This window comes from Stenella coeruleoalba (assembly GCF_951394435.1).
Source record: "Stenella coeruleoalba genome assembly, chromosome: 17".
Taxonomy (NCBI): Eukaryota; Metazoa; Chordata; class Mammalia; order Artiodactyla; family Delphinidae; genus Stenella; species Stenella coeruleoalba.
Window position 1 is genome coordinate 47,388,024 of NC_137163.1, and position 23,896 is coordinate 47,411,919.

At 40.6% G+C, this 23,896-nt stretch overlaps 1 long non-coding RNA gene across 1 annotated transcript; it reads left to right on the top strand.

Moving 5' to 3' along the window:
• Nucleotides 1-251: 251 nt before the first annotated feature.
• Nucleotides 252-3,227, top strand: LOC307175899. The gene is made up of 3 exons (XR_013824532.1): nt 252-412; nt 1,402-1,497; nt 2,678-3,227. It is a non-coding gene; the product is annotated as an uncharacterized lncRNA (long non-coding RNA).
• The last annotated feature ends 20,669 nt before the right edge of the window (nt 3,228-23,896 follow it).

Below are 23,896 nucleotides of genomic sequence, written 5' to 3' on the forward strand. Positions count from 1 at the left end.
GCCTGTGCAGCCCGCCACAGCCAGGTTCCCGGGATCCAGGGACAACTTCCCCGGGAGAACGCATGGTGAGCCTCAGGCTGGTGCAAAGTCACGCCGGCCTCTGGCGCCGCAGGCTCGCCCCGCACTCCGTGCCCCTCCCTCCCCCCCGGCCTGAGTGAGCCAGAGCCCCCGAATCAGCGGCTTCTTTAACCCCGTCTTGTCTGAGTGAAAAACAGACGCCCTCCAGCGACCTACACGCAGAGGCGGGGCCAAATCCAAACCTGAGCCCCTGGGAGGTGTGAGAACAAAGAAGAGAAAGGGAAATCTCTCCCAGCAGCCTCAGAAGCAGCGGATTAAAGCTCCACAATCAACTTGATGTACCCTGCATCTGTGGAATACATGAATAGACAACGAATCATCCCAAATTGAGGAGGTGGACTTTGAGAGCAAAATTTATCATTTTTTCCCCTTTACCTCTTTTTCTGAGCGTGTATGTATATGCTTCTCTGTGAGATTTTCCCTGTATAGCTTTGCTTCCACCATTTGTCCTAGGGTTCTATCCGTCTGTTTTTTTAAAAAATTTTTTTCTTAATAATTATTTTTATTTTAATAACTTTATTTTATATTACTTTACTTTCTTTCTTTCTTTCTTTCTTTCTTTCTTTCTTTCTTTCTTTCTTTCTTTCTTTCTTTCTTTCTTTCCTTCCTTCCTTCCTTCTTTCCTTCCCTCATTTAGACATAGAATCATCCCAAATTGAGGAAGTGGACTTTGAGAGCAAGATTTATCATTTTTTCCCCTATTCCTCTTTTTGTGAGTTTCTAAGTGTATGCTTCTGTATGAGATTTTGTCTGTATAGCTTTGCTTCCACGATTTATCCAAAGGTTCTATCCTTTCGTTTTTTTCTTAATTTTTTTATAATAAGTATTTTTTAATTTAATAACTTTATTTTACTTTATCTTCTTTCTTTCTTTCCTTTTTCTTCCTTCCCTCCTCCCTTCCTTCCTTCCTTCCTTTCTCCCACCTTCCCTCCCTCCCTCCGTCCTTTCTTTCTTTCTTTCCTTCTTTTCTTCTTTCTTTCTTCCTTCCTTAAATTAAATTCAATATAGATATTTAAATTTAAGGTAAAATTAAATTATAATTTGAAATTATATGTGGAGTTTTATTTCCTAAAGAATATTTTGGAAATTTCAACTCCTATTTTAACTTATATTTTCAGAGAAGGTATTTGGTCCAAATGAAGAATATCTTCAATTATAGTTCTTCTATTGCAAGCAAAAAAGGATTTATACTTCTTTTCATGAAATACGGTTGTTTGACAACAGAAGGATAAATATTTTATATTTTTAGAAACAACAGTCAGGTTACTGATATTCTTAATGAGTTTTAATAAATCTGAATGCTTCTTATCATCTACTCTTTAGCTGGTACCTGAGGAGTTGTATACCTCCAGGAAGATATGTGCTCCAGACCCGTAAATATGCAGTTCACAGAGCCCACCACCAGAGGACAATAATGAAGTAAAATCTTGAAACCATGTAGTGAAAATAGTGGGAGTTTAAATAAAAGAAACGTTTCACAGTATGCTTTTCTGACCAATGTTATATCTAATACCCTAATGGATTATATGTACATGGATTCTGAAAAGTCAGCAGCACGCTTCACTGGTCAATTTCTATGATAAGGGGAACGGAATTTGAGTGTAGAAAAACAGTATACTTACATCTTAAAATTCCACCCCTACAAAATCTACTCACTATTGAAAACTGGTAAGAATAATAGCTTTCTGTGTCTCAGTGACCAGTTAACATTTTCAAGAGTAGAATTTATCTTCCTATGATGCTCAAATACACAGGAAAAATGCATATCTAGGACAATGGATAAACTCTATATGACATGAGAAAATAGTTATTCAAATGGAAAAAGTATAAGATCTACAAGGCACAGTTTTATATGCATTAGTGGGGATATATATACATAAAGAAGCTCTAAGAAACATAAAAATCACTTCCAGGAAGCAATTTTAGGTAGAAGAGAATTAACATGGATGAGGAAGAAAAGAGAGTTGGTTTTAAAATAGTTTCATTGACTTGTTTTTTTGTTTGTTTGTTTGTTTATTTGTTTTATTTATTTGGTCTTTGGAATATAAGAAAACAGTGGCTTTCAGATCAGTATCCCAGTGGAACAAAGGGACCGAGGTCTATCCTGGAGCCCAGCCATTGTTTGACTATCTTGTAATAATACTGGTGAAATACAACCAAACCATTTGAACTATAAGCATCCTCTCTGACAATAAACTTAAGACACCAACATTATATATTAAAGAAAGTAAAGAGAGAATACTCTTTTCTTTAGAGAGAAAATACAGATCCTGGACCAAATCAATAATGTCAGCAAACCTCATGGGTATAAAATATTCTGCTGTCTATCATTTAGAACATGCCTCTAGAGGAGGGAAACTGGGCGATAATTTCCCCAGATTTTATATTTAATTCAAATATTTTAGATAAGAGGCATCTCTAGTAAAACATTGTATTATTGATTCTTTCCAATATGATAGCTCAGAGGAGTTCCTTTTTCCTTCTCAAATACATATGGGGAAATGGAGGTGGGTGTGGGTTATAGGAAGCATCTAAATAGAGCATAATAATCAACAGTTTGTTTTTTAAAAATAGAAATTTCTATTCAAATTGTTTCCAGAGACAGAAACACACAGAGACAATTCCATGTGACAACAGTGAAAGAGACCAGAGTGATGCAGCTGCAAATCAAACAACTGCCAACACCAGTGATTGATGGCCACCACCAGAATCTGGTTAAGACAAAGAAGGATCCTCCCCTTGAGGCGTCAGAAAGAACATGGCCCTCTCAACACTTTGAGTTTGAACTTCTGGCCTCTAGAGCTGTGATAAAATAAATTTCTGCTCTTTTAAGCTAACAAGTTTGTGGTATCTTGTTATGGTAGCCCTAGAGATGACAGTATTTGATTCCTGAGCTGGCAACTGTATTTTGACTATGTAATGACTATTCCAAGATAATCAACAGACACAAAGATAAAGGCAAAACTGAGACTAAGCCCAGTTCTTTTTATTCCCAGAATAATAAATGATTTTTTAATTAATTTAGATCTCTTTGTCTAACCCCTCTGCTTTTCAGAAGAGTATGTGGGACCAATCAAGTATTCATATGTTATACTTTCATTTTAATTCATCTCAAATTATTTCTAATTCCCCTTATGAGTTCTTACTTGACCCATGAATTATTTAGGAATACATTCTTTAATTTCCATTTGTGATTTTCAACAAATTTCTTTCTGTTAACGATTTCTTATTGCATTCTGTTGTCATCTGAGAGCACTCTCTGTATTGTTTATGTCCTTTAAAATGTACTGAAATTTGTTTTATGGCCTAGCATATAGTATATCCATGTGCATTTGAAAAGAATGTATATTCTGATGCTGTTGGGTGGAATGTTTTATAGATGGCTGTTAGGTCTACTTGATTGATAATGCTGTTCAAGGTTTTTATTTTCTTGTTGATTTTCTGTCTGTTCTGCTATTGAAAGAAGGGTATTAAAGTATCCAACTATTATTGTAGAACTGTCTGTTTCTCTTTTCTGTTGTGCCGATTTTGCTTCATTGTATTTTGAAGTCCTGTTGTTAGGTGCATATAAGTTTATAATTATTATGCATTCTAGATGGAATAATCATTTTATCATTTTAAAATGTCTTTGTCGCTAGTAAAAATTTTCGTCTTAAAATGTAATTTTTTTCTGATATTTTCTTAGCCACTTGTTGTTTTGTTTTGTTTTTACTGTTATGGTATATCTATTCCAACCCTTTTACATTTCACCTATATATTTTCTTTTTTTTTTTTTTTTGGTAACATCTTTATTGGGGTATAATTGCTTTACAAAGGTGTGTTAGTTTCTGTTTTATAACAAAGTGAATCAGTTACACATATACATATGTTCCCATATCTCTTCCCGCTTGCGTCTCCCTCCCTCCCACCCTCCCCATCCCACCCCTCCAGGCGGTCACAAAGCACCGAGCTGATATCCCTGTGCTATGCGGCTGCTTCCCACTAGCTATCTACCTTACGTTTGTTAGTGTATATATGTCTATGCCTCTCTCCCGCTTTGTCACAAATCACCCTTCCCCCTCCCCATATCCTCAAGTCCGTTCTCCAGTAGGTCTGTGTCTTTATTCCTGTCTTACCCCTAGGTTCTTCATGACATTTCTTTTTCTTAAATTCCATATATATGTGTTAGCATACGGTATTTGTCTTTCTCTTCTGACTTACTTCACTCTGTATGACAGGCTCTAGGTCTATCCACCTCATTACAAATAGCTCAATTTCGTTTCTTTTTATGGCTGAGTAATATTCCATTGTATATATGTGCCACATCTTCTTTATCCATTCATCCGATGATGGGCCCTTAGGTTGTTTCCATCTCCGGGCTATTGTAAATAGAGCTGCAATGAACATTTTGGTACATGACTCTTTTTGAATTTTGGTTTTCTCAGGGTATATGCCCAGTAGTGGGATTGCTGGGTCATATGCTAGTTCTATTTGTAGTTTTTTAAGGAACCTCCATACTGTTCTCCATAGTGGCTGAACCAATTCACATTCCCACCAGCAGTGAAAGAGTGTTCCCTTTTCTCCACACCCTCTCCAGCATTTATTGTTTCTAGATTTTTGGTGATGGCTATTCTGACTGGTGTGAGATGATATCTCATTGTAGTTTTGATTTGCATTTCTCTAATGATTAATGATGTTGAGCATTCTTTCATGTGTTTGTTGGCAGTCTGTATATTTTCTTTGGAGAAATGTCTATTTAGGTCTTCTGCCCATTTTTGGATTGGCTTGTTTTCTTTTTTTGTTATTGAGCTGCATGAGCTGCTTGTAAATTTTGGAAATTAATCCCTTGTCAGTTGCTTCATTTGCAAGTATTTTCTCCCATTCTGAGGGTTGTCTTTTGGTCTTGTTTATGGTTTCCTTTGCTGTGCAAAAGCTTTGAAGTTTCATTAGGTCCCATTTGTTTATTTTTGTTTTTATTTCCATTTCTCTAGGAGGTGGGTCAGAAAGGATCTTGCTGTGATTTATGTCATAGAGTGTTCTGCCTATGTTTTCCTCTAAGAGTTTCATAGTTTCTGGGCTTACACGTAGGTCTTTAATCCATTTTGAGCTTATTTTTGTATATGGTGTTAGGGAGTGATCTAATCTCATACTTCTACATGCACCTGTCCAGTTTTCCCAGCACCACTTACTGAAGAGGCTGTCCTTTCTCCACTGTACATTCCTGCCTCCTTTATCAAAGATAAGGTGACCATATGTGCGTGGGTTTATCTCTGGGCTTTCTATCCTGTTCCATTCATCTATCTTTCTGTTTTTGTGCCAGTACCATACTGTCTTGATTACTGTAGCTGTGTTGTATAGTCTGAAGTCAGGGAGCCTGATTCCTCCAGCTCTGTGTTTCGTTCTCAAGATTGCTTTGGGTATTCGGGGTCTTTTGTGTTTCCATACAAATTGTGAAATTTTTGGTTCTAGTTCTGTGAAAAATGCCAGTGGTAGTTGGATAGGGATTGCAGTGAATCAGTAGATTGCTTTGGGTAGTAGAATCATTTTCACAATGTTGATTCTTCCAATCCAAGAACATGGTATATCTCTCCATCTATTTGTATCATCTTTAATTTCTTTCATCAGTGTCTTATAATTTTCTGCATACAGGTCTTTTGTCTCCTTAGGTAGGTTTATTCCTAGATATTTTATTCTTTTTGTTGCAATGGTAAATGGGAGTGTTTTCTTGATTTCACTTTCAGATTTTTCATCATTAGTATATAGGAATGCCAGAGATTTCTGTGCATTAATTTTGTATCCTGCCACTTTACCAGATTCATTGATTAGCTCTAGTAGTTTTCTGGTAGCATCTTTAGGATTCTCTATGTATAGTATCATGTCCTCTGCAAACAGTGACAGCTTTACTTCTTCTTTTCTGATTTGGATTCCTTTTATTTCCTTTTCTTCTCTGATTGCTGTGGTTAAAACTTCCAAAACTATATTGAGGAAGAGTGGTGACAGTGCGCAACCTTGTCTTGTTCCTGATCTTAGTGGAAACGGTTTCAATTTTTCACCATTGAGGATGATGTTGGCTGTGGGTTTGTCATATATGGCCTTTATTATGTTGAGGAAAGTTCCTTCTATGCCTACTTTCTGCAGGGTTTTTATCATAAATGGGTGTTGAATTTTGTCAAAAGCTTTCTCTGCATGTATTGAAATGATCATATGGTTTATCTCCTTCAATTTGTTATTATGGTTTATCACATTGATAGATTTGTGTATATTGAAGAATCCTTGCATTCCTGGAATAAACCCCACTTGATCATGGTGTATGATCCTTTGAATGTGCTGTCGGATTGTGTTTGCTAGTATTTTGTTGAGGATTTTTGCATCTATGATCATCAGTGATATTGGCCTGTAGTTTTCTTTCTTTGTGACATCCTTGTCTGGTATTGGAATCAAGGTGATGGTGGCCTCGTAGAATGAATTTGGGAGTGTTCCTCCCTCTGCTATATTTTGGAAGAGTTTGAGAAGGATAGGTGTTAGCTCTTCTCTAAATGTTTGATAGAATTCGCCTGTGAAGCCGTATGGTCCTGGGCTTTTGTTTGTTGGAGGATTTTTTTTTTTTTTTTTTTTGTGGTACGCAGGCCTCTCACTGTTGTGGCCTCTCCCGTTGCAGAGAACAGGCTCCGGACATGCAGGCTCAGTGGCCATGGCTCATGGGCCCAGCCGCTCTGCACCATGTGGGATCCTCCTGGACCGGGACACGAATCCGTGTCCCGTGCATCGGCAGGTGGACTCTCAACCACTGTGCCACCTGGGAAGCCCTGTTGGAAGATTTTTAATCACAGTTTCAATATCAGTGGTTGTGATTTGTCTGTTCATATTTTCTATTTCTTCCTAATTCAGTCTTGGCAGGTTTTGCATTCCTAAGAATTTGTCTATTTCTTCCAGATTGTCCATTTTATTGGCATACAGTTGCTTGTAGTAATCTCTCATGATCTTTTTTATTCCTGCAGTGTCAGTTGTTACTTCTCCTTTTTCATTTCTAATTGTATTGATTTGAGTCTTCTCCCTTTTTTTCTTGATGAGTCTGGCTAATGGTTTATCAATTTTGTTTACCTTCTCAAAGAACCCGCTTTTAGTTTTATTGATCTTTGCTATTGTTTCCTTCATTTATTTTTCATTTATTTCTGATCTGATTTTTATTATTTCTTTCCTTCTGTTAACTTTGTTAGTTTTTTGTTCTTCTTTCTCTAATTGCTTTAGGTGCAAGGTTAGGTTGTTTATTCGAGACGTTTCCTGTTTCTTAAGGTGGGCTTGTATTGCTATAAACTTCCCTCTTAGAAGTGCTTTTGCTGCATCCCATAGATTTTGGGACATCGTGTCTGCATCGGCACTTTTTTCTAGGTATTTTTTGATTTCCTCTTTGATTTCTTAAGTGATCACTTCGTAATTAAGTCGTGTATTGTTTAGCCTCCATGTATTTGTGTCTTTTACAGATATTTTCCTGTAATTGATGTCTAGTCTCATGGCGTTGTGTTAGGAAAAGATACTTGATACAATTTCAATTTCCTTAAATTTACCTAGGCTTGATTTGTGACCCAAGATATGATCTATCCTGGAGAATGTTCCATGAGCACTTGAGAAAAATGTGTATTCTGTTGTTTTGGATGGAATGTCCCATAAATATCAATTAAGTCCATCTTGTTTAATGTATCATTTAAAGCTTGTGTTTCCTTATTTATTTTCATTTTGGATGATCTGTCCATGGGTGAAAGTGGGGTGTTTAAGTCCCCTACTATGAGTGTGTTACTGTCGATTTCCCCTTTTATGGCTGTTAGTATTTGCCTTATGTATTGAGGTGCTCCTATGTTGGGTGCATAAATATTTACAATTGTTATATCTTCTTCTTGGATCGATCCCTTGATCATTATGTAGTGTCCTTCTTTGTCTCTTCTAATAGTCTTTATTTTAAAGTCTATTTTGTCTGATATGAGAATTGCTACTCCAGCTTTCTTTTGGTTTCCATTTGCATGGAATATCTTTTTCCATCCCCTTACTTTCAGTCTGTATGTGTCTCTAGGTCTGAAGTGGGTATATTGTAGACAGCATATATATAGGTCTTGTTTTTGTATCCATTCAGCCAATCTGTGTCGTTTGGTGGGAGCATTTAGTCCATTTTAATTTAAGGCAATTATCAATATGTATGTTCCTATTCCCATTTTCTAAATTGTTTTGGGTTCGTTATTATAGGTCTTTTCCTTCTCTTGTGTTTCTTGCCTAGAGAAGTTCCTTTAGCATTTGTTGTAAAGTTGGTTTGGTGGTGCTGAACTCTCTCAGCTTTTGCTTGTCTGTAAAGGCTTTAATTTCTCCATCAAATCTGAATGAGATCCTTGCTGTGTACAGTAATCTTGGTTGCAGGTTTTTCTCCTTCATCACTTTCATTATGTCCTGCCACTCCCTTCTGTCTTGTAGAGTTTCTGCTGAGAGATCAGCTTTTAACCTTATGGGGATTCCCTTGTGTGCTATTTGTTGTTTTTCCCTTGCTGCTTTTAATATGTTTTCTTTGAATTTAATTTTTGACAGTTTGATTAATATGTGTCCTGCCGTATTTCTCCTTGGATTTATCCTGTATGGGACCCTCTGATTATGGGATTTGATTAACTAATTCCTTTCCTATATTAGGGAAGTTTTCAACCATAATCTCTTCAAATATTTTCTCAGTCCCATTCTTTTTCTCTTCTTCTTCTGGAACCCCTATAATTCGAATGTTGGTGTGTTTAATGTTGTCCCAGGGGTGTCTGAGAGTGTCCTCAGTTCTTTTCATTCTTTTTTCTTTATTCTGCTCTGCAGTAGTTATTTCCACTATTTTATTTTCCGGGTCACTTATCCGTTCTTCTGCCTCAGTTATTCTGCTATTGATCCCATCTAGAGTGTTTTTCATTTCATTTATTGTGTTGTTCATTTTTGTTTGTTGCATGTTTAGTTCCTCTAGGTCCTTGTTAAATATTTCTTGCATTTTGTCTATTCTATTTCCAAGGTTTTGGATCACCTTTACTGTCATTATTCTGAATACATTTTCAGGTAGACTGCCTACTTCCTCTTCATTTGTTAGGTCTGTGGTGTTTTTATCTTGCTCCTTCCTCTACTGTGTGTTTTTCTGTCTTCTCATTTTGCGTATCTTATTGTGTTTGGGGTCTCCTTTTTGCAGGCTGCACGTTCTTAGTTCCCGTTGTTTTTGGTGTCTGTCCCCAGTGGCTAAAGTAGTTTCAGTGGGTTGTGTAGGTTTCCTAGTGGAGGGCAGTAGTGCCTGTGTTCTGGTGGATGAGGCTGGATCTTGTCTTTCTGGTGGGCAGGTCCACATCTGGTGGTGTGTTTTGGCGTGTCTGTGGACTCATTATTATTTGATGCAGCCTCTCTGCTAATGGGTGGGGTTGTGTTCCTGTCTTGCTAGTTGTTTGGCATAGAATGTCCAGCACTGTAGCTTGGTAGTCGTTGAGTGAAGCTGGGTACTGGTGTTCAGATGGAGATCTCTGGGAGATTTTTGCCATGTGGTATTATGTGGAGCTGGGAGGTCTCTTGTGGACCAGTGTCCTGAAGTTGGCTCTCCCACCTCAGAGGCACAGCACTGACTCCTGGCTGCAGCTCCAAGAGCCTTTCATCCACACAGCTCACAAGAAAAGGGAGAAAAATTAGAAAGAAAGAATTAGTAGAAGTACAAAGAAAGGAGGGAGGGAGGGAGGGAGGGAGGAAGGAAGGAAGGAAGAAAAAAGAAAGAAAGAAGATAAGGTAAAATGAAATAAAATAACATAAAATATAATAAAGTCATTAAAATAAAAAAAACAATTATTAAGAGAGAAAAAAAACGGACGGATAGAACCCTAGGACACATGGTGGAAGCAAAGCTATATAGACAAAATCTCACACGGAAGCATACACATACAAACTCACAAAAAGAGGAAAAGTGGGAAAAATCATAAATCATGCTCTCAAAGTCCGCCTCCTGAATTTGGGATGATTGGTTGTCTAAAGGAGGGAAGGAAGGAAACAAAGAATGAAAATAAAGTAAAGTAAAATAAAGTTATTAAATTAAAAAGCTATTATTAAGAAAAAAAATTTTTTTAAAAACAGACTTATAGAACCCTAGGACAAATGGTGGAAGCAAAGCTATACAGGCAAAATCTCACAGAGAAGTATACACATACACACTCACAAAAAGAGGTAAAGGGGAAAAAATGATAAATCTTGCTCTCAAAGTCCACCTCCTCAATTTGGGATGATTCGTTGTCTATTCATGTATTCCACAGATGCAGGGTACATCAAGTTGATTGTGGAGCTTTAATCCGCTGCTTCTGAGGCTGCTGGGAGAGATTTCCCTTTCTCTTCTTTGTTCTCACACCTCCCAGGGACTCAGGTTTGGATTTGGCCCCGCCTCTGCGTGTAGGTCGCTGGAGGGCGTCTGTTCTTCACTCAGACAAGACGGGGTTAAAGTAGGAGCTGATTCGGGGGCTCTGGCTCTCTCAGGCCGGGGGGGCAGGGAGGGGCACCGAGGGCAGGGCAAGCCTGTGGCGCCACAGGCCGACGTGACGTTGCACCAGCCTGAGGCGCACTGTGCGTTCTCCCAGGAAGCTGTCCCTGGATCCCGGGAACCTGGCAGTGGCGGGCTGCACAGGCTCCCCGGAAGCAGGGTGTGGATAGTGACCTGTGCTCACACACAGGTTTCTTGGTGGCAGCAGCAGCAGCCTTAGCGTCTCATGCCCGTCTCTGGGGTCCGCGCTTTCATCCGCGGCTCACGCCGTCTCTGGAGCTCCTTTAAGCAGCACGCTTAATCCCCTCTCCTCCCGCAGCAGGAAACAAAGAGGGAAGAAAAAGTCTCTGGCCTCTTCGGCAGCTCCAGATCTTTTCCTGGACTCCCTCCAGGCCAGCCGTGGTGCACTAAATCCCTGCAGGCTGTGTTCACGCAGCCAACCCTAGTCCTCTCCCTGCGCTCCGACCAAAGCCCGAGCCTCAGCTCCCAGCCCCACCCGCCCCGGTGCCGGAGAAGACAAACCTCTCGGGCTGGTGATTGCCTGTCATCACCGATCTTCTGTGCGGGAATCTCTCCACTTTGACCCCCGCACCCCTGTTGCTGTGCTCTCCTCCGTGGCTCCGAACCTTCCCCCTCCGCCACCCGCAGTCTCTGCCAGCGAAGGGGCTTCCTAGTGTGTGGAAACCTTTCCTCCTTCACAGCTCCCTCCCACTGGTGCAGGTCCCGTCCCTATCCTTTAGTCTCTGTTTATTCTTTTTTCTTGTGCCCTACCCAGGTACGTGGGGGGTTTCTTGCCTTTTGGGAGGTCTGAGGTCTTCTGCCAGCGTTCAGTAGGTGTTCTGTAGAAGTTGTTCCACGTGTAGATGTATTTCTGGTGTATCTGTGGGGAGGAAGGTGATCTCCCCGTCTTACCATTCCACCATATTCCCGGAAGCCCTTTGGCAACTTTTAAAAGTGAAAAAGACAACCGCGGTTGAACAGAAAAGGAAAAAATGGGACTTCCCTGTTGGTGCAGTGGTTGAGAGTCCGCCTGCCGATGCAAGGGACACGGTTCGTGCCCCTGTCCGGGAGGATCCCACATTCCGCGGAGCGGCTGGGCCCGTGAGCCATGGCCGCTGAGCCTGCGCGTCCGGAACTTGTGCCCCGCAACGGGAGAGGCCACAACAGTGAGAGGCCCACGTTCCGAAAAAAAAAAAGGAAAAAATGGCTACATAGCTTAAAAAACAAAATACACAGCAAAGCAAAACACACTCTGACATCAAAAAACATTTGTTCGATTTAAAAATCTCAGTGTGGGAAGATGGCGGAAGAGTAAGACGCTGAGATCACCTTCCTCCACACAGATATATCAGAAATACATGTACATGTGGAACTGCTCCTATACAACACCAACGGAACGCTGGCAGAAGACCTCAGACCTCCCAAAAGGCAAGAAACTCCCCATGTACCTGGGTAGGGCACAAGAAAAAAGAATAAACAGAGACAAAAGAATAGGGACGGGACCTGCAGCAGTAGGATGGAGCCATGGAGGAAAGGTTTCCACACACTAGGAAGACCCTTCGTGGGCAGAGACTGCGGGTGGCAGAGGGGGGGAGCTTCAGAGCCATGGAGGAGAGCACAGCAACAGGGGTACAGAGGGAAAAGCGGACAGATTTCCGCACAGAGGATCGGTCCTGACCAGCACGCACCAGCCCGAGGCTTGTCTGCTCACCAGCCAGGGCAGGCGGTGCTGGCAGCTGAGGATCGGCCTTCGGTCTGAGCACAGGGAGAGGACTTGGTTTGGCAGTGTGAACACAGCCTGCAGGGGGTTAGTGCACCACGGCTAGCCGGGAGGGAGTCCGGGAAAATGTCTGGACCAGCCGAAGATGCAAGACACTTTTTCTTCCCTCTTTGTTTCCTGGTGCGCGAGGAGAAGGGATTAAGAGTGCTGCTTAAAGGAGCTCCAGAGATGGGCGCGACCTGTGGCTAACAGTGCGGACCCCAGAGACGAGCATAAGACGCTAAGACTGCTGCTGCCACCACCAATCAACCTGTGTGCGAGCACAGGTCACTCTCCACACCTCCCTTCCAGGGAGCCTGTGCAGCCCGCAACGGCCAGGGTCCCGGGATCTAGGGACAACTTCCCGGGAGAACGCACGGCGCGCCTTAGGCTGGTGCAACTTCACACTGGCCTCTGCTGCCGCAGGCTCGCCCCGCAATCCGTACCCCTCCTTCCCCGCAGGCTGAGTGAGCCAGAGCCCCCGAATCCGCGGCTCCTCTAACCCTTTCCTGTCTGAGCGAAGAACAGACGCCCTCCGGCAACCTACAAGCAGAGGCAGGGCCAAATCTAAAGCTGAATCCTGGGAGCTGTGCAAACAAAGAAGAGAAAGGGAAATGTCTCCCAGCAGCCTCAGGAGCAGCAGATTAAATCTCCACAATCGAATTGATGTACCCAACATCTGTGGAATACCTGAATAGACAAAGAATCATCCCAAATGGAGGAGGTGGACTTTGAGAGCGAGATTTATTATTTTTTCCCTTTTCCTCTTTTTGTGAGTGTGTATGTGTATGCTACTGTGTGAGATTTTGCCTGTATAGCTTTGCTTTCACCATTTGTCCTAAGCTTCTATCCATCCTTTTTTGTTTTTTGTTTTTGTTTTACTTTAAAAAAATGTTTTTAATAATTATTTTTTTATTTTAATAACTTTATATTATTTTACCTTACTTTATTTTATTTTATTTATCCTCTTTCTTTTTTTCTTTCTTTCTACTTTTTGTCCCTTTTATTCTGAGCCGTGTGGATGAAAGGCTATTGGTGCTACAGCCAGGAATCAATGCTGTGCCTCTGAGGTGGGAGAGCCAACTTCAGGACACTCGTCCTCAAGGGACCTCCTAGCTCCACGTAATATCAAATGGCGAAAATCTCCCAGAGATCTCCATCTCAACACCAACACCCAACTTCACTGAACGACCAGCAAGCTACAGTGTTGGACACCCTATGGCAAACAACTAGCAAGACAGGAGCACAACCTCACCAATTAGCAGAGAAGCTGCCTAAAATCATAGTAAGTCCACAGACACCCCAAAACACACCACCAGACGTGGACCTGCCCACCAGAAAGACAAGATCCAGCCTCATCCACCAGAACACAGGCACTACTCCCCTCCACCAGGAAGCCTACACAACCCACTGAACCAACTTTAGCCACTGAGGACAGATACCAAATGCAACGGGAAGTATGAACCTGCAGCCTGCAAAAAGGAGACCCCCAAACACAGTAAGAGAAGCAAAATGAGAAGACGGAAAAACACACAGCAGATGAAGGAGCAAGACAAAAACCCACCAGAGCTAAAAAATGAAGAGGAATTAGGCAGTCTACCTGAAAAAGAATTCAGAATAATGATAGTAAAGATGATCTAAAATCTTGGAAATAGAATACAGACAATGCAAGAAACCTTTAACAAGCACCTACAAGAATTAAAGATGAAACAAGCAACGATGAACAACTCAATAAATGAAATTAAATATACTCTAGAAGGGGCTTCCCTGGTGGCGCAGTGGTTGAGAGTCCGCCTGCCGATGCAGGGGACACGGGTTCGTGCCCCGGTCTGGGAAGATCCCACATGCCGTGGAGCGGCTGCTCCCATGAGGCATGGCCACTGAGCCTGTGCATTCGGTGCCTGTGCTCCACAATGGGAGAGGTCACAACAGTGAGAGGCCCACATACTGCAAAAAAAAAAAAAAAGTACTCTAGAATGGATCAATAGCAGAATAACTGAGGCAGAAGAATGGATAAGTGACCTGGAAGATAAAGTAGTGGAAATAACTAATACAGAGCAGAATAAAGAAAAAACAATAAAAATAACTTAGGACAGTCTCAGAGACCTCTGGGACAAATTAAATTCACTAACATTCGAATTATAGGGGTTCCAGAAGAAGAAGAGAAATAGAAAGGGACTGAGAAAGTATTTGAAGAGATTATAGTTGAAAACTTCCCTAATATGGGAAAGGAAATAGTTAATCAACTCCAGGAAGCACAGAGAGTCACATACAGGATAAATCCAAGGAGAAATATGCCAAGACACGTATTAATCAAACTGCCAAAAATTAAATATAAAGAAAAATTATTGAAAGCAGCAAGGGAAATGCAAAAAATAACATACAAGGGAATCCCAATAAGGTTAACAGTTGATCTTTCAGCAGAAACTTTGCAAGCCAGAAGGGACTGGCAGGACATATTTAAAGTGATGAAGGAGAAAAACCTGCAACCAAGATTACTCTACCCTGCAAGGATCTCATTCAGGTTTGATGGAGAAATGAAAACATTTACAGACAAGCAAAAGCTGAGAGAGTTCAGCACTACCAAACCAGCTTTATCAAATGCTAAAGGAACTTCTCTAGGCAAGAAACACAAGAGAAGGAAAACACCTATAATATCCAACGCAAAACAATTAAGTAAATGGGAATAGGAACATACATATCGATAATTATCTTAAATGTAAATGGATTAAATCCTCCAACCAAAAGACACAGACTGGATGAATGGATACAAAAATAAGACCCATATATATGCTGTCTACAAGAGACCCGCTTCAGACCTAGAGACACACACAGACTGAAAGTGAACGGATGAAAAAAGATATTCCATGCAAATGGAAATCCAAATAAAGCTGGAGTAGCAATTGTCATACCAGACAAAATAGACTTTAAAATAAAGACTATTAGAAGAGACAAAGAAGGACACTACATAATGATCAAGGGATCGATCCAAGAAGAAGATATAACAATTGTAAATATATTTATGCACCCAACATAGGAGCACCTCAATACATAAGGCAAATACTAACAGCCATAAAAGGGGAAATCAACAGTAACACATTCAGAGTAGGGGACTTTAACACCTCACTTTCACTAATGGACAGATCATCCAAAATGAAAATAAATAAGGAAACACAAGCTTTAAATGATACATTAAACAAGATGGACTTAATTGATATTTATGGGACATTCCATCCAAAACAACAGAATACACATTTTTCTCAAGTGCTCATGGAACATTCTCCAGGATAGATCATATCTTGGGTCACAAATCAAGCCTAGGTAAATTTAAGGAAATTGAAATTGTATCAAGTATCTTTTCTGACCACAATGCTATGAGAATAGATATCAATTATGGGAAAATATCTGTAAAAAATACAAGCACATGGAGGCTAAACAATACACTACTTAATAACAAAGTGATCACTGAAGAAATAAAAGAGGAAATCAAAAAAAAAACTGGAAACAAATGACAATGGAGACACTGTGATATAAACCCTATGGGATGCAGCAAAAGCAGGTTTAAGAGGGAAGTTTATAGCAATACAATACTACCTTAAGAAACAGGAAACATCTCGAATAAACAACCTAACCTTACACCTAATTCAATTAGAGAAAGAAGGACAAAAAATACCCCAAAGTTAGCAGAAGGACAGAAATCATAAAGATCAGATCAGAAATAAATGATAAAGAAAGGAAGGAAATGATAGCAAAGATCAATAAAACTAAAAGCTTGTCCTTTGAGATGATAAACAAAATTGATAAACCATTAGCCAGACTCATCAAGAAAAAAAGGGAGAAGACTCAAATCAATAGAATTAGAAATGAAAAAGGAGAAGTAACAACTGACACTGCAGCAATACAAAACATCATGAGAGATTACTACAAGCAACTCTATGCCAATAAAATGGACAACTTGGAAGACATGGACAAATTCTTAGAAATGCACAACCTGCCAAGACTGAATCAGGAAGAAATAGAAAATATAACCAGACCAATCACAAGCACTGAAATTGAAACTGTGATTAACAATCTTCCAACAAACCAAAGCCCAGGACCAGATGGCTTCACAGGCAAATTCTATCAAACATTTAGAGAAGAGCTAACACCTATCCTTCTCAAACTCTTCCAAAATATAGCAGAGGGAGGAACACTCCCAAATTCATTCTACGAGGCCACCATCACCTTGATTCCAATACCAGACAAGGATGTCACAAAGAAAGAAAACTACAGGCCAATATCACTGATGATCATAGATGCAAAAATCCTCAACAAAATACTAGCAAACAGAATCCAACAGCACATTCAAAGGATCATACACCATGATCAAGTGGGGTTTATTCCAGGAATGCAAGGATTCTTCAATATACACAAATCTATCAATGTGATAAACCATAATAACAAACTGAAGGAGAAAAACCACATGATCATCTCAATAGATGCAGAGAAAGCTTTTGACAAAATTCAACACCCATTTATGATAAAAACCCTGCATAAAGTAGGCATAGAGGGAACTTTCCTCAACATAATAAAGGCCATATATAACAAACCCACAGCCAACATCATCCTCAATGGTGAAAAACTGAAACCATTTCCACTAAGATCAGAAACAAGACAAGGTTGCCCACTCTCACCACTCTTATTCAATATAGTTTTGGAAGTTTTAGCCACAACAATCAGAGAAGAAAAGGAACTAAAAGGAATCCAAATCGGAAAAGAAGAAATAAAGCTGTCACTGTTTGCAGAGGACATGATACTATACATAGAGAATCCTAAAGATGCTACCAGAAAACTACTAGAACTAATCAATGAATTTGGTAAAGTTGCAGGATACAAAATTAATGCACAGAAATCTCTGGCATTCCTATACACTAATGATGAAAAATCTGAAAGTGAAATCAAGAAAACACTCCCATTTACCATTGCAACAAAAAGAATAAAATATCTAGGAATAATCCTACCTAAGGAGACAAAAGACCTGTATGCAGAAAATTATAAGACACTGATGAAAGAAATTAAAGATGATACAAATAGATGGAGAGATATACCATGTTCTTGGATTGGAAGAATCAACATTGTGAAAATGACTCTACTACCCAAAGCAATCTACAGATTCAATGCAATATCTATCCAACTACCACTGGCATTTTTCACAGAACTAGAACCAAAAATTTCACAATTTGTATGGAAACACAAAAGACCCCGAATACCCAAAGCAATCTTGAGAACAAAAACGAAGCTAGAGGAATCAGGTTCCCTGACTTCAGACTATACTACAAAGCTACAGTAATCAAGACAGTATAGTGCTGGCACAAAAACAGAAAGAGAGATCAATGGAACAGGATAGAAAGCCCAGAGATAAACCCACGCACATATGGTCACCTTATCTTTGATAAAGGAGGCAGGAATGTACAGTGGAGAAAGGACAGCCTCTTCAGTAAGTGGTGCTGGGAAAACTGGACAGGTACATGTCAAAGTATGAGATTAGATCACTCCCTAACAGCATACACAAAATTAAGCTCAAAATGGATTAAAGACGTAAATATAAGGCCAGAAACTATGAAACTCTTAGAGGAAAACATAGGCAGAACACTCTATGACATAAATCACAGCAAGATCCTTTCTGACCCACCTCCTAGAGAAATGGAAATAAAAATAAACAAATGGGACCTAATGAAACTTCACAGCTTTGGCACAGCAAAGAAAACCATAAACAAGACCAAAAGACAACCCTCAAAATGGGAGAAAATACTTACAAATGAAGCAAATGACAAAGGATTGATCTCCAAAATTTACAAGCAGCTTATGCAGCTCAATAACAAAAAAAACAAACAACCCAATCCAAAAATGGGCAGAAGACCTAAATAGACATTTCTCCAAAGCAGATATACAGACTGCCGACAAACACATGAAAGAATGCTCAACGTCATTAATCATTGGAGAAATCCAGATCAAAACTACAATGAGATATCATCTCACACCAGTCAGAATGGCCATCATCAAAAATTCTAGAAACAATAAATGCTGGAGAGGGTGTGGAGAAAAGGGAACACTCTTTCACTGCTGGTGGGAATGTGAATTGGTACAGCCACTGTGGAGAACAGTATGGAGGTTCCTTAAAAAACTACAAATAGAACTACCATATGACCCAGCAATCCCACTACTGGGCATATACCCTGAGAAAACCATAATTCAAAAAGAGTCATGTACCAAAATGTTCATTGCAGCTCTATATACAATAGCCTGGAGATGGAAACAACCTAAGTGTCCATCATCGGATGAATGGATAAAGAAGATGTGGCACATATATACAATGGAATGTTATTCAGCCATAAAAGGAAACAAAATTGAGCTATTTGTAATGAGGTGGATAGACCTAGAGTCTGTCATACAGAGTGAAGTAAGTCAGAAAGAGAAAGACAAATACCGTATGCTAACACACACACACACACACACACACACACACACACACACGTATATATATACATATATATATATGTATATATATGGAATTTAAGGGAAAAAAATGTCATGAGGAACCTAGGGGTGAGACAGGAATAAAGACACAGACCTACTAGAGAATGGACTTGAGGATATGGGGATCGGGAAGGGTAGGCTGTGACAAAGCGAGAGAGAGGCATGGACATATATGCACTACCAAATGTAAAGTAGATAGCTAGTGGCAAGCAGCCGCATAGCACAGGGAGATCAGCTAGGTGCTTTGTTACCACCTGGAGGGGTGGGATAGGGAGGGTGGGAGGGAAGGAGACGCAAGAGGGAAGAGATATGGGAATATATGTATATGTATAACTGATTCACTTTGTTATAAAGCAGAAACTAACACAGCATTGTAAAACAATTATACTCTAATAAAGATGGAAAAAAAAAAAAGAAAAGAAATTCTGTGGAGAACGAAGAATGAAGCCGACCACGGGCTGTCCCGTTCCTTCCCCAGAATCTCATAGAGCCTGGCTGTACAACCTAACCCCAGGTTCCATGCAATATCCCTCCACGCTCTCAATACATTTCCTTTTCATCAGCAATAGCTATTAAGACTGTGGTTTAAATTGGTTTCCTACCCACCCCTTTCTCACAGGCTGGCTTCCGCCCTACTAAAGCACCCTCACCAGCCCCCCAGTAGATGTATCCCTATCTCACCCGAGGTCCTGGCTGTTTTCTCGGTCTGCTATTCTTCATGCTCCACAAGTACGAATAGAATCTGACCGCCAGGTCTTCTTCACACTCTGTCCTCTGTTGGTTTCCATGACATTGTGCTTCCTAATTTCAGCCTCTTCCCACGTCTTCTCCCAGCCCCTTCTCTCTCCTCGGTGTCCAGTCCTTGATTGATCTTTGGCTCAGTCCACGGGCTTCTACTCTTCTTTGTATATAGTCTTTCTAGTAATTCTTTCTCTTAGTGGCCTTACCCAATACCAGGCCTATAGTTTCTAACTGTACTGTTTAGCTCTTACTTGTCCATGAGCTCGCTCAAATTCAACACGTACAAAGCAAAACTATCTCTGCATCCAAATTTTCCTCAGTTACCTGCCCTTTTTTTTCTTCAATTTTCTATACACAAGAGACCTCGGAACTTATTTCTGACTCTACTCTATCCCCTAAGTGGAATCTGTACTATAACCTTGCAGGTTTTCTCTTCCAGATAGCTCTCAGATTTGTTCTATCCTCCCCGTCCCCAATGCCATTACCTTTGCCCTAGCACATATTACTTCAACAGAATCTTAACTGGTCTCTTGTTTTCCACATTCTCTTAATCATGTCCATTCTGTACATCACTGCAAAATCTCTCCCGCCTCCCTTGCATTGGGCATGTGATTCCCCTATTCAGAACCAACAGTGGATTCCTCATCACTAGTATCCACAAATATTTACTGAATTCTTACTATGGATGCTTGCGTGTTCAGATGCAAAACATCTTCTAGGAGCCTATGATACAATTATGGAAATTACAGAGGACGTAAGTTTTAAAAGATGTAAAACCACGGTAATATAATGTATCAAATTAATGGTGCAAATAACAGTGCCAAATAACCTCCATTCTATGGAGGATGTAATTACAAGGTTGGGGAAGTTAGAAGAACGGGAGCTATGACAGAGAGGCAGTAAGAAAAACATTCTATAGAGAAACTAGCATCAGCAAAGATCAGAAACTCTCAGTGCATTTTCAGGAAGCAGGAGGAGGAAGCCAGGCTGGTGAAGATAGAGGGGAGGATATGCCATGTAGAAAAATTAGAATAGTCAACGAGGCAGGAAGTTACCTAATTGGTTGGAGAAGAGTGACCAATAGCCCCATTAGTCAAGAACGTGGGGCTAAGACATTTTGTCTAGTGCAAAGACGTTCTGTAGTGTGAAGAGTGCCAGACGATAGCATTGGAAATTTTGATGGAGAATCCAGAGTTCACTGGGAGCCACTGAAGGCTTTAAAACAACCAAAGAAGGCCATCAAAGAGGTGTTTCAGGGCCCCGAGGACAAGGACCAGATCCAGCCTGCTAACATAGTGCTGAGCACATCAGAGGTACTTAATATTCAGTGGTGCCTGTCAACGAGAAATGTGATCCTTAGGGGTAGGGGGAGAGCTAACTTGGGGGTAAGGAGGGTCATGATAGAAACAGAAGACTAAATAGGAAATGCCACTGGCAAAATCAAAAAAAGAGCTGTGTCGGACTACATTGCTTATTTATACTAATCACCATTCTTCAAGCAGGGTAACAATGAGAGCACAAGCTTGTGGGCAGGAATAAGCATAGTTATCAGCATCATGTTCATCATTTTAAAATAACAACAGGAACCATAACTTACATGTACTGAATGCTTACTGTATGCCAGACACTGTGCTACGTGCTTTTCTCCAGGCTGAAATGCTAGCTATTACAATACTGAAATGTTGTCACGTGCATTACCAAGCAGCTATTACGCTGAGCATCCTTAGGGAGCCCCCACTGCCCTGATCATCTGAACTCTCCCCACTACTAGAACCTCGTGTGTCCCCTCCCTCCAGGAACTAAAAACATAAAAGGAGGCTGCTAGGACCCCTCTTCAGCGTTGTGACCTGTGCCTCTTCTGATTGGTCAATGCCCTCATTGAATATTTTGAAAATCAGTGCTGTATTCCACTCATTAGCCAACTTTATTCTTACACTAGTCTTATATTCTGCAAGAGCAGACTAAGGCTCAAAGAGGTCGGAGACTCGAAAGGTCACAGCTCATTAGGGACTGAGCACAGATTCTATCTGACCCCAGTTTGCACTCTTGGTCCCCCTCGTAGGGCAGGTTTTATGCTGGAGGTTGTAAGACCTCAGGCTGAATAGACCGGCCACACTAAGTACAACAACAGAGGAAATATGATTTCCAGAAACATCCTTTTCTAACAGGTCATAGAAATCCCCAAATTCTGTTAAGAACATCAGGCTCCTTAGTCCACAATCCATACTGAATATTGTTAAGCCTGCTGGGTGAGCCCGCACTGCTACGTTTATGCAGAGGGTAACATTGCCTTCGGTGGTGACACTTAGAGCGGACTGTTTCATCTTCATCTTGCAGAAAAACCCAAATTCCTTTCTTCCATTCTTAAATTTAACTGATCTCATCCCAGATGCTATGGTTATTTGCCTCTAGCTTCCAAAACACAAGTAAATGGCAATACCATCTGTTAACAGCTAGCTATGTGAAAAGGTCACCAGCCTCTCCCATTGTCTCTTTACTCCAAGTTAAGAGTTATCAAAACAGAGAGATGTTTATTTAGTATGAACTCTTGAGTTTCTTCTGGTGGTAAAAGGAGGGTCAGAAAACAGGACTCAACTTAGGTTGCCATAATATATGACTATGAAGTCAGAAAAGGACAGCAAAAGCCTAAGGAAAACAAGAAATACTTACAATAGGAAAAAAGCAGAAATTAAGGAATTCGAAAACCAGACTAAGTAAGTCTTTCTGTAAGAAGTCCATCAGCTTCTATAGGAAAAAATATACAGATCAATAAATATGTAGACAAATACTGTTTTTCATTGTTTCAATAGGTCAATATAGAAAATGCTCAATAGGCTGTATGAGCATTTCAAAGGGCTCCAAAAGGCACTTGAGGAAATGCAACATTCATTCTTGAATTTTTTTAGACGGATAATAATATATATGCATAGCAAAATACCCAGAAGGGTATACAGAAAGATAGTCATCAAAATGTTAAGAGCATTTATCTCTGGGTGACAGAATTTGGGGCCATTTTTCTGTCTTCTTTACACTTCTCCATACTTCTTGAATTGTTTACAATGAGCATTTATCATTTTTATAGTCAGAATAAAACTTCTAAAGCCATGTTCATTTTTCTAACTGTCCCAAACATGATTCAGTGTGAAACAAAATACACACAAAAAACTACATCAAATTCAAAACCAATCATAGTCGTATTTGCTTTGTGACAAAGTAAGAATCACACATTTTGTATCACAATGGAGAATGAAAAGAGAGATCTCATGAAATTACCTACTACTCTCCTGTCAGATTACTCCCCAACACGTGGAGGGCAGTGGGATCCCAATGAATGAGTGAGCCCAGTGGCCTGAGAAAGCCAACCAGAGGCTGACCTCACCTCAGAGACTGGGCTGATAGAGCTCACAGGGAGCGTCACCTAAATGTCACTGTGCTAGCACCTAAAACAAGACCTAATGACCACAATTAATTTTGTATAAACAAGTCCAATAGAACTGAAGACTAGTGGATGAAGTTAAGTTAGTCTAAACTACCCTTAAATTAATAAGCAGACTTGGGAAAAACACTCCCTCTCAAATTTTTAAAGGCCTCTTTCTAGTCATTAATGGAAAGTGCATGAGGGCGATATCTATACATTTGTAGGCATAAACCCCTTCTTTATGTGGGGTCACAGGGATGGGCATGCAACCCAGACCTGGCAAGTTGGCTCACCCAGTACAGGGATTGGTCCAAGAGATGGGCACATAACCAACAGGACCAGTCAGTATCCCACCATTAAACCAGAGACTGGGAGACTCTGGGACCATGTAAGCCAGCAGCCAGTGGGGCTCATCTTACCACCACTTGGAGATGTACCTGAGAATGAATCCAAGGGAAAGCAAGCAGTCTAGAAACACAGAGAGACAATGCTGAGGAGTTCTTACGACATGCCAAGCACTATTCCAATCACTTTATGTGCATTAACTCATGAAAAATTTTAACAATCCTATCCCCATATTACCTATGGAAAAGGAGGCACAGAGGGCTTCCCTTGTGGTGCAGTGGTTGATAATCTGCCTGCCAATGCAGGGGACACGGGTTCGAGCCCTGGTCTGGGAAGATCCCACATGCCGCGGAGCAACTGGGCCCGTGAGCCACAACAACTGAGCCTGCGCATCTGGAGCTTGTGTTCCTCAACGAGAGGCCGCGATAGTGAGAGGCCCGCGCACCGCGATGAAGTGTGGCCCCCGCTCGCCGCAACTAGAGAAAGCCCTCGCACAGAAACGAAGACCCAACACGGCCAAAAATAGATAAATTAATTAATTTTTTAAAAA